Source organism: Danio aesculapii, chromosome 20 (assembly GCF_903798145.1).
Source record: "Danio aesculapii chromosome 20, fDanAes4.1, whole genome shotgun sequence".
NCBI classification, from domain to species: Eukaryota; Metazoa; Chordata; class Actinopteri; order Cypriniformes; family Danionidae; genus Danio; species Danio aesculapii.
The window spans coordinates 7,225,509-7,238,055 of record NC_079454.1 but is presented as its reverse complement, the minus strand read 5'-3'; positions in this window follow the sequence as shown (position 1 = coordinate 7,238,055).

Below are 12,547 nucleotides of genomic sequence, written 5' to 3'. Positions count from 1 at the left end.
CCATACTTGTTTGTGTTTATTTCTCATTGACACGCACATCAGATCTTTACATATTCAAGAAACATCACTCTCAGCAGTGTTGATGGCATTAGAATGTTCACTGATGGTATGTTGTATGTTTATATATGAAGAAAAACTTAGCTTGAAGTATATCAGGGCCTTTAGTTTATCCCTTACAGGATAAGACGAAAGAGGAGGAGTCTGTTTCTCAGCCTCTTTTTTTATTGAGGGTAAAATCAAAATGGCGTCTAACCCGACTAATGTCCCTTTGCTTAGCCTTTCTTTTACACTAACATTCACAATGTATTGTAATATTGTATATTCTGTTGTGTTTACTTTTATTTTAATCCACCACCACATTTATTTGTCTAAATAATGATTTGTTTCCATGATTGTTCCTATTGTAACATTTCATTTTTAAATGATATTGGCTTAAATGATTATATAATGCAAATGCAGTTGCACTTTAGATGAAAACTATTAGCTCCAGGGTTGTAGCAAGAAGTGCACAGATTATCTGAATAGACCCGTACATTTCTAAAACAGTTTCCAGGTCCAAATGTGTACATTTTGTCATATTAAATGCCCCCCAAAAAGTTTGACTTTGTAGTCTTTGATTAACCTTCTGAAATGATTTGTTAAAACCAATCCAAGCCAGTTGGACCAATAACTATTTTAAGGGACAGTTCACCTAAAAAAAAGAATTTTCTGTTAATTTGCTCAGTCCATCCAAGATGTAAATGACTTTTTATTTACAGTAGAAAAATAAAGAAGAATTTTAGGTGGAACTATGATAAATCAATCAGTCTGTGCAAGAAACTGAGCATTATTTACAATATTATGACCCGAGAGTTAAAGAGCCCATATTATGGGTTTTTGAAAATGCCCTTCCATGTAGTGTGTAACACAGCTCTAAGTGAAGTGAAATATCCAGCTAAGGCTTAAATCTGTAAGTGTACAGTGTTTAAAACTATTGATTCATCTATAAAAGAGTCGACTCATAGTGCTTCAAACGAGTCGCCTTGATAACGAGTCATTAGGTGTTTCGCGATGACGCAGCCACGAAACACAAGCCTCGCCAGTAGTTACGCGCGCAAACCAGGGAGATTTGAAACCTGCGGCCCCGCCCACTAACACAGAAAAAACACTAGACACACACACACAGACGCCGCCGGTCGAATGAAGTCACGCTGTGCTCAGATGGATAATATTGACAGTCTCTACCCAAAGATGAGTTGTTAACCTGGTACAGTACACGCGGTTACTCTTTATATTCTCTTATCACATGTAAGCCACGTTAAAAACGCGACGCGTGCCGCTTTGTTTACGGATTTAACGTTAAAGGCTTTTGTGAGCTCGCGTTCCACTGCCGTTTGTCGTTGCTATGGCGATCGATCGTAAGCTAGGAGACAGGAGACTTGTGTCACTTTCCCTAGTTCTTCTGAGGAGCGTTGTGTGTGTGTGTGTGTGTGTGTGTGTGTGAGAGAGAGAGAGAGAGAGAAAGACTCGCGTCGCTTTCCCTAGTTCTTCTGAGGAGCGTTGTGTGTGTGAGAGAGAGAGAGAGAGACTCGCGTTGCTTTCCCTAGTTTTTCTGAGGAGCGTTGTGTGTGTGTGTGTGAGAGAGAGAGAGAGAGAGAGAGAGAGAGAGAGAGACTCGCTTCGCTTTCCCTAGTTCTTCTGAGGAGCGTTGTGTGTGTGTGTGTGAGAGAGGGAGAGGGAGAGGGAGAGACTCGCGTCGATCTCCCCAGTTCTTCTGAGGAGGGTTGTGTGTGTGTGTGAAAAAAGCCTTACACTATGAAGCGCGTGTGCACTGTAACTACTTTTATATAGTTGATTACCAGCTGGGCATTTCACTCTGTCTCGTGCTGAAGCCTGTCACTGTCGACCAATCGCAGCAGGCTGTCATCGGTCCAATCAGCGCAGATTAGCTTCGCGCTGAGGAGGGGGTTGGGAACAAATGAATCGCTGAATGATTCATATGGGAGTCGCTGGGATAATTAGGTAAAAATAAATGCAGATTATAAGACCATCAAAGTGTTTTATGACCTTGCATGCATATTAGACTGTTGTTGGAGACCCTTACAACCTAAATATGACCCTATTTCATGTATAATATGGGCTCTTTAATAAAATAACAACAAATTCTCATTTTTTGGGAAATTATGCTTTAAAATACTGTTTTAGGCTTTTTAATAAGGTCTGTTTCAGATTTTAATGCAGTAAATCACTGCCATAATAAAGGTTAAAGCAATAAAAGCAAATAAACAAACCAGGCTCAACAAAATATGTGCCTGTGTCAACATATAATGGCAGTTTTAAAGTTAAATGTATGGTTTGTGGCACTTAATGGATAAAGATGACTGTGTGGCAATGTTTTATTACACTGGTTATTGCACATATATCTGTAAAGGATAACATTGAACCATGTTTCATCTCTAAAAGGATTAAAGTTGTTTGTGTTTTACTGCCTCTACTGTTCAGTTTGTCAACTTCAGTAAACATTACAGACACCTTTTTGACAGAAGACTGTCCATATTATAGCTGGTAAAGAGATGAACTGAAGTTTTAACTTGACCTTTACCCACTTTATTCAGCTATGAATTTCCACTTTTCGCAATTTTCAATGGATAAAAACATTCCTGTCCTGCAATAGTGCTTTTACATATACATTTTTTCTTTGTTGTTGGTACACTACATTATTAACCTTGTACTTTATGATTACGTCAAGGTATTGGGTTCTGACTAAAATTCTTATTTTTAACATCTTTAAAGACTCGTTTTGTATATTTAGTAGGTGCACAATTTTCAATTTACTAAATATAACAGATTTTTAGAAATTTTATTGATATTTAATTGATTTAACCAATGGTTTGTGTGATTCTAACATTGTTTGTATTATCAGTTTTATAGCAACTATTTAAAAGGTCACTATTTTCCCAATGGACTAGCTGTTTTTTACAGGATGTGATTTGGAAATCCAAAGTGGAATAAAACGTGCATATAGATAATGTGGGCCTGTCGTTTCTTAACTTGGAAATGTAAAAATGTGCTTGTTGCTACTTCTAGCGCATACGAAATATAATCTATAGCAATGCCAGCAGAATGTGTACAAATGTTTATTTCTGTAGTCTCACATATATACACTCACCGGCCACTTTTTAGGTAGACCTGTCCAACTGCTCGTTAACGTAAATGTCTAATCAGCCAATCACATGGCAGCAACTTAATGTATTTAGGCATGTAGACATGGTAAAGACAATCTGCTGCAGTTCAAATCAAGCATCAGAATGGGGAAGAAAGGTGATTTAAATGATTTTGAGCGTGGCATGGTTGTTGGTGCCAGATGTGTTGGTCTGTGTATTTCAGAAATGGCTGATATACTGGGATTTTCATGCATGACCATCTCAATGGTTTACAGAGAATGGTCAGAAAAAGAAAAAATATCTCAAATAACCACTCGTTAGAACCATGGTATGCAGAAGAGCATCTCTGAACGCACAACACGTCCAACCTTGAGGTGAATGGGCTACAGCAGCAGAAGACCACACCGGGTGCCACTCCTGTCAGCTAAGAACAGGAAACTGAGGCTTCAATTCACACAGGCTCACCGAAACTGGACAATAGATGATTGGAAAAATGTTGTCCGGTCTGACGAGTCTCGATTTCTGCTGCAACATTTTCAAACAGCAATGAACATCACCTGAGTGGAAAAATTACTGTAGTTTAGTGTTTTTTTAAACATGCCATTGTAAAATGTAGTACTTACAACATTTTGTTAATAAACACTACAGCAATCTATAATGTTAATTAAAATAAACCGATGAAGTGTAATAAATACTGTAGTATAGGCTTTAGTTTTACTACAGTGTACTGGTGTATTGTCATTTAGACCCAATCCCAATTATATTTTTGTACACCTACCCCTTCCCCTTCCCCCTTAAAACTGAGGGTGAAGGGGAAGGGCTTTAAAATTTACCCCTAAGAATTGGGACAGCACTACAGCACCTGCACACATCATCAGATATCATCGCGATCTCTTGCTTCATATGAGATCACACGGTCGCGACTGCTGTAGTTATTCCAGTTGTGTTATTTTTTGGTTTATATCTTCAGGAAATCTACCTGAAGGCATATATTATGTTATCATAAAGATCTAATGTGGAAATGAGATCATAACTATACTGCGCATTTACACAGTGGCCATATTTATGTAAACATAAAAACAACATGAACATTATAGCAGACGCTGTAAAAAGCCCATTTCCAGCCACTAGACATTACTGACAGGGTATTTCAGTGTTATCGAGTGTCAGAATGTTGTTGAACTGCTATACAGGAGTTATGATTATGGATTATAGATTGTGAAATTTAGTGGTTTTTATTTTAGCGTTTTTTTTTAAAGCATGACAGTAAAACACGAATGCGGTTATGAATATATTAAAACATGTGCTTGTTTGTGGTAAAAATTCGTAATAATGACAAAAAATACTAATTTGTGGACCTCCTTACTTCCGGGTGCAGCAATCCTGCCATTGTAGCTGGTGTATTCTGGGAAATTTTCTTACCCCTTGGTTTCGAGTGTGGTCCTGAAAAATCTTAGTTTGTAGGGGTATTTCAACACAATCTCATGGCAATTCGTAACCTTTTGATTTAGTGGCTAATTTGTACGAATTCGTACGATCTAATTCGTACAATTTAGTATGATTTGCTCATCCGCCAATGACGGTTGGGTTTAGGGGTGGGGTTAGGTGCCACGCCTCCTTTTTAAAATCGTACAATTTCGTACGACTGAACTCGTACGAATTAGCCACTAAACTGACAAAACGTAAAATACTTACGTTTTCTCGTGAGATCAGGCTGGGTATTTACCCCTTTCCCTTAGCTCTAGCTAAAGAGATTTTGTACACCCCTACCCCTTCACAGGAATGAGCAAAATGAGGGGTAGGGGTTAGGGGAAGGGCTAAGTGGTAGAATTGGGATTGGACCATAATCTACCTTATAAATGTAGAAAATGTTGTGTATTGGCTAATTTGTTTACAGTATATTACTATAATTGTGTTATCATAGCAACTTCTATTACCACAACAGATTAAAGTCTGAAACTAGAAACTAGATTGCTGAGCTTTTTGGTATAATGAGTCAAAGGCTGCGTCTGAAATCGCTGTACCATTTGAATTTACTGCACAACTATTAGAAAAGTACGTTCTATATAGTATGAATGTGACTATGTGACTGCCATTTATCATGAGCACATGGCCTACCTGCACCAGTTGTGTTGCTTTACTCTCATTCATAAATTCTCTCACATGACATTATTGGCCTTATTCTTTAATGTATAATGTTTTTGCGATTGTTTTAGAACTTCCGATTCAGTCACCTTTGGGTGAAATAACTAGCAAAATAAATGTCAGAAAATGGTCAAACCGCTTGCTCTACAAACAAGTGTGTTCATGCAATGGTCAATATGGTGAACGAAGCCCTGCTTTCTAATAAAGAAGGCGATTCTCCAGGGGAGGGTCTCAGTACAAACGTGTGTTCTTTCTGACAGACTTTATGTTTCTGCAGTTGTTATGAACCCTCTGCTTCACAAACATGAGAAATATATCGACATAAAACTTCACATTTTTACTTTTAAACAAACCAACTACACTTGAAAACAAATGTTCTCTGGTTTTGTAATCTGTGTGGAACAAATGCTAGATACGATCCATCCCATCAAAAGCACATCACAAGACAGCAACTACTCAAACGCCCACAAACCTGTAAACAAAAAGGCTGCTGTCATTTTGCAATGAGATTTGTCATCAAGACCAAGTTGGGAATTAATTTAAAGGACCAGCATAATCGGACGAGACATTTATCAGTGGATGATTGATGTAATATCAGCTTGATCTCACAAGGAAACATAACTTTTTTACATTTTGTCAGTTTAGTGGCTAATTTGTGCTAATTCGTACGAGTTCAGTCATGCGAAAATGAATTTTAAAAAGGAGGCATGGCACCCAACCTCACCCCTAAACCCAATCGTCATTGGGGGATGAGCAAATCGTGCTAAATTGTATTAATGAGATCATATGAATTCATCCGAATTAGCTACTAAATCAAATTGTTAAGAATTGCCGTGAGATTGTGTGTTGCTAACACACAGAGCTTGACATTAACTTTTTTTATCACCAGCCACTGTGGCTAGTAGATTTCCAACATTACTAGCCACTCGCCATTTTCACTAGCCAAAATATATATATATATATATATATATATATATATATATATATATATATATATATATATATATATATATATATTTGTTGTTGGGAAAATATATTTCATACGCATAAATTTGACTTTGACATGCTAAAATTGCTTGATTTAGATGTTGTGTTATGTCCACATGCCTCTTCAGTCATTTTACTTTTTGTGTATTTTTTGCTTGCGCAATGTGCATGAGCAAATGGGTTGTGTCGCATTGGAATTAGTTTTTATTTCACATGACTTTTCAGAGCTATAAATTAAGGATTTAGCTAATTTATCGTTGACCACACCAAAATTAAATAATTATTTCTTAGCCACAAATTTAAAATGTGTCAAAACAAGCAAAATTTAGCTGTATACATGCACTTTTAATGCAACAAAACTTTTCTATTAAAAAAAATTGGCATTTAAAAAAGAACTGTTGTCTAAAATATGCACAGTAAGGTGTCCTGGCTAAAGGTCCCAGATCACCAGTTAACTACACATAAACAGGGAGGTAATCTCATATTAAAGCAATGTTATTGTAAAAAAAAGGTTAATAAACTATAATAACAAAAATAACTGTAGTTACTATTTGTAGTTATAAAGGTGTACATCCTTTCATTTGGTATTCACCTGCTTTCTTTTGCTTGCGCGAACACAATATTTATGTCAGTCGTGCTGCTTCTCGATTCTGAGATCACATTTGCACGAATATTGGGCCATCTTTATTGTCAAACCCGGCTTTTAAGAAAACTACAATTTAAAAATGATCTTTAACCAGCCAAAGTGGCTAGTGGGAGCAGCTGTCTAAACCGCCACAGCTGAAAGCTACTCGTACTTGGCGGGTTGGCGGGCGTTAATGTCAAGCCCTGGTAACACATAAACAGAAACAGCCATAAAAGAGACTGGGGTTGTAATCTGGATTCGTTTGAGTACTCGTTAGCTTGGGCAACCTGAAAAAATGTCATTTGAACATTTAGAAACAAAATTAAAGAGACAGTTTAATTTTATTGGTGATTCAAATGCTGTATGAACTGTAACAACCCAGGCTCATTCTGAAAATGTAGTCCTATGGATATTTCTGGAGACCGCGAAATATGTCCCGGGAGGTGCGTATTTTTGCAGTTTTTGTTTTCGCAAATCCACGAGAGGCCGCTGTGTGCGCTTTTTCAGATCTCAAATTTCTCTCGTAAGTGCCGTTCGCGCCCGCTGTTCTCGCGTAAACTCATCAGAGGCCGCTGTTGACCGACTGTCTGTCTGACTGACTGACTGAATGACTGGATGACTGACTGGCCGGCCGACCAATCGACAGAACCACCCTCCTCCTTCCCTAAACCCAACCAATTTTAACGATTGGCCCGCCCACCCACTTACGTCCCGAAACCCAACTAACGATTTACAAAGGCCAATCAGAAAAAGAAAAGCCCTCATCTGATTTTTACCACATTTTCGGATTTTACCACATTCTCACCCTGTTATTCACTTGTTCATTTTATTTTTTACATTATGTTTTTGTCTTGCCTCGTCTTTTGCCTGATTTCTGGAACCGCTCTTCCCCGGACTCGAACCCCATCGTCGTCGTCATGGTCAACTCCTCTCTGTGTTTCAAGTCCACCGACGTACACAACGAGCTAACTGGTCAAACTGGTTGCAGCGGGAAGGCCCTCCACATGGAGGTAAGCGGTCAGCTGGTAAGCGAAAAAAGGAACAGCATCATATCACCCTATAGTGTTTAAAAAATGAAATGCAGCCAAACGTACCTTCGGCTACATAATTCGCGGTCTCCAGAAACATCCGTGGGACTACGTTTTCAGAATGAGCCTGTGTTGAAATGTAATCATAAGCTTGGCAAACAGTTTTGGAGAATTTGATGTTTCCCCATTCGAGCAGAATGCCAGAGGATACTGCCCGAGAGGAATTTCAAAGATGGCTGCCAAGTGAAATGACTTGCCTTAAAGCAGTGGTTCTCAATTCCGGTCCTTGTTTAAACTGCTGCCTTTGGCTGAGTAGGGGCCAGTGCTTTCTTTTTGCTAACTAATGTTAAAGAGGAACAAGAATAACGATAATATACTCAACAGAGAAGAACCACTACTCCAATAGCGGAAACCTTGAGCTCTCAGACTTTGAATAGTGCCAAATCTAACTTTATTTTTTTAATTAACTTGCATGGATTAATTAATTACCTAAAAACATACAATGTGTGCTAACTTCAGCAAAATAAACATTGTAAAGTTTGCTTTCACAAAGACTTTAATATTAATATATCAAATTATTTACTAGTATGGTTCAAAAACAGTATTTAGTATAAATTAGGGTACTATAGTAATTTTTCATCTGTCTTCAATTATAAGTCAACTAGCATCCTTGCTAATGTTACTTTACCTCAGAGGGTTGAGTCACTGTGGAGTTTTCTCATCTTCTTCATCTCTTTTTCTCCTGCAAAAAGAGAAAAAAATAGTTGCCCTTCTCAGTAAAGTTGTCAGTTCAGATCATCGTCATAAGAATCTCTCTCTATTTAGGAGTGAAGCTGAATAATATCTCTACCTCGGGGCCAGGAAAGTATATTTGACAAGTGGTTGGGTTGAAGGCGCACATTAAAGCTGAGAACAGGGCTTGTGCTGTATGAACTACTACGTGTAAACCATTCATTATGATGTAAACAAGACTTTACTGTTGTTTTTCAATGTAAACACGTACTAGATGTATGTACATCAGAGTTATGTTTAAGCACAGCAGTTCACGAGTAGTTAAGAGTGAGTTAACGAAAATGTGCCCCTGCAAGTAAAGTCATGACATAAAGATACATTAACAGGTCAAGCTAGTTACATTTAGCTAAACTCATTATTAGATCCTAATGAAGTAATGTTTCATTTACATATTAGCACATCGTTATTCGTGCACTCAAAAAATATTCTTTTTTGCTCGTTCAAACTACTTATTTAAAATGACCTGAAACAACACAATTCTTGAGATTGCATTGGGACAACTTAATTTTTTTATGTTCAATCCACATAAATTTGTTAAAAGTGTTAAGTTAACTTAATTGATTTGTGTTAGGACAATATGAATGAATTGTGTTGAACCCTGCATTTTTTACAGTGTGTACTGCTATGTAAAATGTTACCAACAATATATTATATGACTTTTCTAAGCGTGTAGGCACTCTATGATTCAAAACTCATTTTTAAAACATTATAGGACTGTGTCAAGCACATTTTTTTTCACTAAGAGAGACGAATGTAAGAGAGAGCTTGAGGATTGTGGGCTGATGAAATAATACAAACACAGCTCACGCAGCTGCGACATTCCTCTGTCACGTGAGAGCCTCGTACACTTCTAAAGCTTCAGCTTCTATCAGCGTCAAAGAAAAAAAACAGCACCCGCTTTCCATGTCAGCCGAGATCAGATGCCCTCACGTTTCAGACCAGCTCGAGTCCAGAGACTGAAATTAAGCAGGCATTAAAAAATAACAAGATGGAGACAGACTGTATATGATTTATTGAAGAGGCAGAAAGAATGTTTAATAAATGATTAACTGAGCATTTTATAACCTTTTCCTTCATCATTATTGCTCGGCTGACTCGCTCATGGCTTTTACCAGAGTGATAAGTGTAAAGTGAGAGTAAGACAAACTGTAAAAGGAATTAATTATTAAGTAAATTTCACTAGCAAAATTTGGTAACACTTTAGTGCAACCCAGGCTCGTTACTGATATGTACCCCTGTAAACATTTGTGGAGAGCACGAAATTTGTCCCAGGAAGTACTTTTTTTTGCAGTTTTTGTTTTCGTGAATCCACCAGAGCCCACTGTGTATCCTTTTTCTGATCTCAAATTTCTCTCGCGAGTGCTATTCACGCCTGCTCTTCTCGCGCAAATCCACCAGAGGCCGCTGTCGACAACCTGAATGACTGATTGACTGACCAACTGAAACCCCTACCCACTCCTTCCCTAAACCCAACCGATATTGTTTTCAAAAGCACCGAATGACCCGATCACCGCCTCCACGAAACACAACGGACAGCGTTTTCAAAAGCAATCCAGAAAAAGAAAAGCCCTCGCCTGATTTTTACCACGTTTTCAGATTTTACCACGTTCTTATCCTGTTATATACTTGTTTATCAATTTTTTTGCCTTTTTTTTACGTTTTACCAGCTTTCTGGAACCATTCTTCGCTGTACTCGAACCTCATCGTTGCAGTCAACTCCTCTCTGCATCTCAAGTCCACCAACGTACATGGCAAGCTACTGGGCAAACTGGTAACAATGGAAATGCCGTCCACATGGAGGAGGTGTGCAGTTAACTGGTAGTGCGAAAAGAAACTGAAGCCAATGGCGGCGTCATACTTCCCCGTAGCGTTCATTTGAAAGACGAAATGCAGCCATACATACTTCTGGCTATACATAATTCGCACTCTCCAGAAATGTATACGGGGTATGTTTTCACAATGAGCTTGTGTTGGAACAGTTTGAATACCAGTTCCCACTATTAACTACTGCCTTTTTACCTGCTTATTAATATTAATAAGATATTGGCCGATTATCAGTACATTGTGAAACATTTTATGACAAAAAGTCAAGATGACAAGTATCTTTATGTTTACTGAAAAAAAAATATTCATTAAATTTGCACATTTTTTGAGGTAAGTGGTTGCAAACAATTTATAAAGCTGTTAATTAATGTTCAACTTAATTTGTTTGTTTAAAGTCAGCCCATATAAATTGTTTGCAACCACTTACCTTGAAAACAATTAAGCTGCATCCGAAATCTCATACTTCCATATTATATGGTACACTAAAAACAGTATGCGAGCCGAGTAGTCTGTCCGAATTTAAAGAATTCAAAAAACAGTATGTGAGAAGTACCTGAATGACCTACTACTTCAGAGATTCTAAAGTGCGCATTGGATGGATGCACCGCGAGAGACTTCATGATTTGGAGGGAAGCTTCACAATTGATGTGGGTAGGTCAATTGATGATGACAAAATGGTGGATGTAGTACGTATGAGTTCCATTCATACTACTGACATTCATACTGTATAGAACAGAGGTGTTTTTAAAATGCTGCCTCTGAGCAACGTTTGGTTCGGAATTGGTAAATTAATGATGCAATTACAAGTGAACGCCATTTGATGGCAGTATTGCACGCGGTACAGTTAGTGCAACCAGTAGAATTAGAACGCTCTCAGATATTAAAATGCATTCGACCGTTAATAACTGAAAATGAGTCAGGCAAAAAAAATGAAAAATTTACTCTGAATGTTGTGTGTTTAAAGAAGAATGGACAACAAAATACTTCTTCACCAATATCGGACAGAAAACGGTATGTCTAATATACCAAGAAAGTATTGCTGTTTTTAAAGACTACAACCTAAGGGGCTGATCACATCGAACGCACTTTATGTATTAAAGGGGGTCACACACAAGAAGCGCCGCGTAGCGCCACGCAGCACCATGCATTTTAGAATTCTAAGCACAGGTTTCTATCAGGGTACACACCCCGGCGCCGCATGTCGGCGGCTGTCGGCGGCGCCTAGCCACAACTTAGGACACAGTTCATATTTCTGCCATGCCATGGAGCGTCATCTGATTAGTTTCATTTTAAATAGCATGCGAATGTGCGCGTCTGGCCTGTGATACTTTCAACTGTCATGTGTGCGCCATGTCGCGGCGCCGAGCGGAGCATCCGGTGTGTGACGCCCTTAAAAGAGGTGCCTCTTTGGAATGGTTTACTAACGACCGCGAGGGTTTTGCATGCTGCAATCAGTCCAAAGCGGATCAAAAGGGCAAAGACAAAGAACGTACGTGACCAGAACAGGCAGGGTCATACACAGGATAGCAGTCATGGGAGTCACTTGGAACAACGCTTGGTAAGGCAGGTAAACTGGCAATACTTCGTAAGGAAACACGAGGTGCGTCCCGAATCGCACTATTCTGCGCCATTTTGTAGTATAAATAGTGTAAGTAGTGCATTCACACTGAAAACTTTACAAATAGTAAGTGCGCTTTAATTACCCGGATGATGCACTCATTCAGCCTGTTAAATGAAGCGTGGAATGTTCGACACTTCTCGCACTCATAGATGCAGTTTTGCTCAACTAGCGGAAGGGGCGGAGCTATCGGGCGCACATGTTGGATAAGCAAAATTCTCCTACGAGAGTGATTATAGCACCTCCAGATGGTGAATGCGGTTATACTAATGGCAGGTATTATTGGGCAGTTTGGTCATTTATTTCACTGATTTGGCAACCGTCAAATGTCATCAGGGAAACGGTTTTAATTTCGCTTAGTAAAAAAAATTAGTGTTCGATTTGG